Genomic DNA, 6250 nt, shown 5'->3' on the forward strand with positions numbered 1-6250 from the left:
TAGCAAACTACCCCCCCCCCCCCCCCCCCCCCCCCTCTTACCCTCCCTCGGCTTACACGTGTTCGCTTTAGTTTCGTTCGGTCGGGTTGGAAAAAAAAGGTGGAGGGCTCGCTTTGGAAAACTTGGCCACCGTTCGCGAACACCGATTTGCGAACAACTCCCCGGAGCTCACTCTCGGTTGTGTGCTAGTTTTCCTTTTTATCCGCCCTCCCTCCCCCGTTTCCGCAACCCGTCCGTCCATTGTCCTCATTAGTTTTCCCAAGCCCGGAAGGCTCTCGGGTTGCAAGTCTTTGCTAAGATATTCTTGTGTGCAAAACCGGAAAGGATATCGTGTGTTTGTGTGTGTGTGTGTGTGTGAGAGAGAGAGAACACAAGACAGAAAGCAAATTTGTCGGAGCGATGTTCCACTCATTGGCTGGAAATAAATTAGTATTTCGGTTTTCTTTTCACTCCGACTCACTTTTCCCGGCTGACCTTTCGCTTCCTCTCTTTCGCTCCACTCACAGCACCACTATTATTATCATTATTATGGTCCCTCCCCCTCTCTCCCGTGTTCTACTACTTTTTCGGTTTGGACCGAATGACAACGGTTCCGTTCGGTGGCTTTGATCGTGCCTAATAATCAAAAAAAAAAAAAACCGGGCGTCGTGTTTATTCCTCGTCGCTGGTCTTTTCCTGGACATTTACCAACCCTCCCTCCGTTCCACCAACCGGGAGCCCTTTTAATCCAACCCCCCTCGGGCGGCACAAAACACGAACCGAACGTAATGGGGAACTCAAAACAAAAAAAAACAACCAATCCGAAATTGGTCCACCAACGTGTCAATCTCTAAACCAAGGGGGGTGGTGGGGGGGTGGGAGGTGAGAGGGCGGAAAATGCAGTGTGGTTTATCCCGGGTTGGGTGAGGGAGGGACACAATCCTATCGTGGCCAGAGAGCCGGATTCACCGCAAAATTTTCCCTTTGAAGTTTTCCATTACATTTTTCCGCCCGCGCGCCATTCGTCCTGCAGGATGGGGGAGGGGGGGGGGGGGAAGGGAGGTATTACATAAGCATAATTTAGGGGTGTTTTTATTTTGTGTCTATCCTGCCCGATGAAACTAATTTTCGTTTGTGTTTCCTGTGAACTTATTAAAACACAGGACGGCGTCTGCGAGAACTTTCCGGCCCCTTTTCCACCCACCACATCCTCTTCCTCCACCTACCGTCAGCATCTTACGCAGCACATCTTATGTCTTGTCGCTTCGCAAAATGGGGGGGGGGGGGGGGGGCTAAAACTTGAAGCCTTCGAATATGCCACTTTTGTGGCGCGCTCGGACTTTTCCGGGAAAAGGAGAGATTTCAAAGAGACTTCAGCATGCTCTGCCCATCACCACCCCTTCGTGTGGGAAGAAAGCAATCAACTGGAGAGGGAGTGGGGGCGGGGGAGAGTCCTTCTGTGTGTGTGTGTTGGTCTGCGCAAATTAGATCCATTCGCCATTTTTGCGCGTTCTCAGTTTGTGCCGTGGAAAAGGGGTTTCCGGGCGAGATTCGGGGTGGTGGGTGGTTAGATGACAGTTGTAGCAACCATTAAGCGGACGAGTCGACCACCACCACCTACCCTCACCCTGGCTCGTCGCTTCAGCTTGACGTCGGATTTTCCCGCGACGAGCCTCGACCGAACCCACCCGTTTCGTTTTCGCACACACACACATTGTGTGCACGGGCGGACGTCCGGTGTTAGTGCTTGTCGGGCTAGTTGTTTGCGGGTCGTTTCGTTTTATTTACGTCCACTTCCGACGCACGATCGTTTGGCCGCAACGAGACATGAAATCACCACTTTGCGAACACAACGACACAATGCGACGGTAATGGGCTGTTTGGCCGCGCATGTGTGTGTGTATGCAGGTCCGTGTATCTTCCCATTAAATGTAATTATTGATTGCAGGGAGTGTGAGTGTGTATGTTTTATTTTTCTCGCCAGCACGCGCCACCAACGTTTTCCATCGGCCAACATAAAGTTTCATTTTTCCGCCACTCCAACATCCTCCCGTCCTCTTTGGTGGGGGGTAGGGGGGTTACACTTTCCCCATCCTTTCCTTCGGAAAAAGCGCTTGCGGAAAGCGGAAAAGCGCCAAGCCCGATGCAGCAAAATAATTAAATGTAACCATTTACCGCAGCACCACCACCGGTGTCGGGAAGGGGAAAATTCATCCCCGCACTTCAACACCAAGTTTCAGCGCAAAACATTTACCAGAATGTAGACACACTTGTTCACTTTTACTAATTAGACATCTCTTAAATCTTCTTCAGCTGAAAATCAGTTTTGTTTTGTAGAGGAAAACCTTATTAATTTACCTAATATATGCCAGCCCCTCTACTAAACGTTAGTGGTTTTAGGAGATGTTCAAGTATGGACATAGTTTTAGGAAATTATGTTCTAAAACAGCCATGCGGAATCGATTTTTGAGCATCAAACAGTTTTGGTTTCTCAGTTTATAAGATTTATTTCCTTCACTTACCTTCTGATCTGATTCACGAAGCATTAAACTTATTTGTTAAATAAGTTTCGTTAAGCTATAACAATCTCAGAATTTTATCAGAGGGAGAAAATCGTTCAGAATGGATTGAATTTTCTCTTCATAATCAAAGAAGGATTTAAAGCATCGAAAATCCAGCTTTTCATTTCGTTGTGGATAATAACTTTAATCGGATAATCATTCTTTCAGTCTAACCAAATTAACGACCTCGGAGATGCTGTCCGGAAACATTGTTTCATTAAGTGGTGTTCACAATTTACCGCCCTCAAAATGTTTCTTGGAAAATTGAAGCGCCCAACGGTGGCAAACGCCGAAAAACAATCACCTTTCGACCTTGGTGGAGGTGGAAATGTTTTTTTTTTTTTTTTACAATCCCAGCTTAACTGACCGACCTCCCGAGCTTAACATAATTGGTTGCGAGAAATGAAGGAGGCAGGCAAAACAAAAAAAAAAAAACAACCATAATGGCCGCTCAGCCTCCGGAAAAGCAGGCTTCGCCCAATTCGTCGGCGTAATCGCAATCAAACAAAGCAGCTTAATTGAGCGATGGTGCAGCAAAGTTGCAGCATTAATTGCATCCGAAGGCGACCCCTCCCTCCCCCCCACGCCCTGTCCGCTTTTCCTGGAAAACCCTTCAAGCCAATGGTTCGTGTTTTACAACTTTAATTTTCCGGTTTGTTGCGGGAGGGGGGGTGGGGATTTCAAACAAAGCGGAATGAAACCGAACACAAGGCGGGTTGGTTGCGAGCAATATTTTTACCAAACACCAGGCGCCTCCACCAGAAGCCTTCCCCCCCCCCAACTCGGCCAGCTACGAATGGCGGAGCCATCCATCTCGATAAAGCCGTTGGATCGGTGTAGCAATCGTAATTCGTACAGCTATTACGGGCTCAGTATGGAAAAATCGCTCCAGATGGAGCCTTCTTTCCCCCCTCCCTCAGGGGACCTTCCACTGCGTCTTTCCGGCAGATTTTCGCTCGCTGCCCTAAACATAAAAAAGAAAAACTTCCCGTTGGTTTGAGAGCGTTTGGAGTTGAGATGGAGAGTGAAGCATCAGACACAAACCAACTCACCTAGCAATGCGGCATTTGGACGAGGGAACGAGGGAACGAGGGTGTAAACCCGGGTGGAGGGTAGTAAATTTGGTGCAAAAACTTCATTACGCCTAAATGGCGCACCTGCAAAACGGTTATTGGTCTCGCAAGCGGCGCGAACGGACGCCCAAAACCGTCACGTCTGTGTGTGTGTGTGTGATTGTTTTTAGGAGAGGTGGATAGCTTTGGGTGTGCGGGGATTGAAACCAATTTTCTACCTCCAACAACCTTTCTCTCACAAGTAAAAGCCTCCTCCAAAAGGCAAAACCGCAACCCGAAAGCGAGGAAGAGCGAGCAGCAACACATACATACATCCCGAAACGACACACAACATTTCCGTGCTTAGAAATCCACCCCCCTTGTGGAGGGGGGGGCGGAGGTTAACGCAAGGGGGGATGCGGGAAAGATTAAAGCAATATTTATGTGATTACATTTGGCACAAGATGCGTTCGTTTGGTTGTGGGAGTGAGAGAGAGGGAGAGGGAAAAAAGAGATAGAGATAACGTGAGTGGAGAGTGGGAGCGGGGAAAACGATTCCAAAATGGTGTACGGTGGCGAATGCCGACGGGGTGCGAGCGAGAGCGCAGCGTTTCAGTAGCCGAAAGAGAACGAAATGTGAGTTCCGGAGGGATGGAGGGAGGGGGGGAGGGAGTATGCGCACTGGCACGAACGACGTTGGGGTGGGGGGGGGGGAGGAAAAGGAAGTGAGGGCGGGGTGGTTGAGATGGGCGGATGGGTTGGCCAAGCACGCGAAACAAGGCCAGCGACAGTCTCCTGGGTCCTCTCTCTCACTCTCTCTCTCATTTTCCGAGTGGGGTGGGGGGAGGGGGCAGCGGGAGGGGGTGGTGGAAAGATCTAACGGATGGTTTACCCGGCGACTATTCCCGCAGCCGCAGCCAGAGATGCCAGGCCAGGACTTCTTCCGCTTTCATCTCCATTCCGACGGCTGCGCGTTCCAGCCCGGGTTTTCCTCGCCACCCCGCCCCTCGCCGCAATCGAACCGTGTTTTTCCTGCAACGCGGAAAACCCCCGAGCGAGCGCAAGACGGTGGTGGAAAGGAATAATTTAACAACACCTGCAGCAAGTGGCGCAGCGTTAGGAAGGAGTTCACCCAAAGGGAAAAACACATATCAAACGGGAAACGGCATTCTTCCTCCCCTATGGGGGGGGTCGGAAAAACCGATCGAAAGCATCAAAAGGAACATATACTCTCAGGACCCGGAAAATCCCCGCTCCACGAAGGAACGGGTCCGTCGCTCGCTTCAAAGATGGCGGATGGCAACGATGGTGCCGTTTTCCGTGGTCTCTTACCGATTTCCACACACACGCACACACACACCGTAATTGGTTTTCTTTCGATCAACCGATTTCCGACACGCTCTGTCAGATTCGCTAGGCGAAGGGAACGAACAACGGGGGCAGCACCATTTCTTCGGAAAAACCATCTTCACTTCACTTGTGAAGAAATATAAAAGTAAACTTTTGTTTGCCCAGAACTAAACAGTTTAAATGTTGTTTTGAAAAGGAAGAAAACATGCAAACCTGTCGAAATCCAAATGTAACAACAATACGGACTAGTTCTACTATCCCGAGTGACATTAATCGGTAGCGTTACATCATCGGGTAACCATAGTAACGTGTTCTCGAACCGGACGAGTTACAATGTTAATCCGATTAGGAAAAATGCCAGTCTAATCGATTCATACTAAGAAAGACCATCTATTATGTTAATCTTGTAAAGGTTAAAGTATCCTTTTCTTTCAAATTACCTTTCAGTAACACTTGAAAAAGGAAGAACTTAGTTAATTTGACGTTATGTAGGAAATTTGTTGAAAAACTGCTGCTTTCCTGTGCGGTTTTCACACTTCTTACAATTATTGGTTGCTTAGTTCTTAGTATTATTGTTAATTTGGAAAATTTCACTGTTTGCATTGTTGCTTTTACATTTCTGGACGAATTTACGGTCCGTCTAAGCTTTACTAAAGGATATTTGACAGCTTGTTTTGACAACTCGAATCGAAAAATACTTATATCGGCCATTGTTGTATCACATTTCGCTTACCACGAAACCAGCGCAACCTTCATTGTTCCATTTCTCAATCAACGTTAAATATGTTCATGAAAAAAAAACAACAAATTATAACAATAAAGCATACACGTTCGCATTCAAGTTTACTGTTTCGCTTTCATTTTTCATTTCATTCGTTTAATTTTGCATTTGTTTTCAATTAATCTCAAATAGTTCTCCCCCCAAAACGCACACATTCCGTATGCTTGCTATCTCTTTCCTTGTCGATGTTTTCTCCCCCCCTTTCCTTCCTCGTTTGTTGCGCGAATTACACCCTTTCCCCCACCCCTAGCAGCGCACACACATACTTAAGCTTATCGAAATTTATTTCTAGTGAGTTTTCTTCCGCCTGCACAACGCATTCCTTTGGATATTTATATTAATTTTGTTCTACACGTCGTTAGGGTAGGGCCGGGTGGCTCTTTACGTGTGTGTGTGTGTGTCTGTGTTTGTGTGTGTGTATCGTTCGACGTGGATGGGAGATGACTTTGTAAGGACCTTCTGCTTTCCTTGGCGGTATTAACCAGCGGTTTAACGTTTACCTTTGCCGCAACAGACGCTTATTGCAT

At 47.7% G+C, this 6250-nt stretch overlaps 1 protein-coding gene across 1 annotated transcript in view; it reads left to right on the forward strand.

Annotated features, from left to right (window-relative positions):
* LOC131269407 (uncharacterized) overlaps positions 1-6250 on the forward strand; it is a 209463-nt gene that overhangs the window by 76922 nt on the left and 126291 nt on the right. The window lies entirely within an intron of this gene.

Source organism: Anopheles coustani, chromosome X (genome assembly GCF_943734705.1).
Source record: "Anopheles coustani chromosome X, idAnoCousDA_361_x.2, whole genome shotgun sequence".
NCBI classification, from domain to species: Eukaryota; Metazoa; Arthropoda; class Insecta; order Diptera; family Culicidae; genus Anopheles; species Anopheles coustani.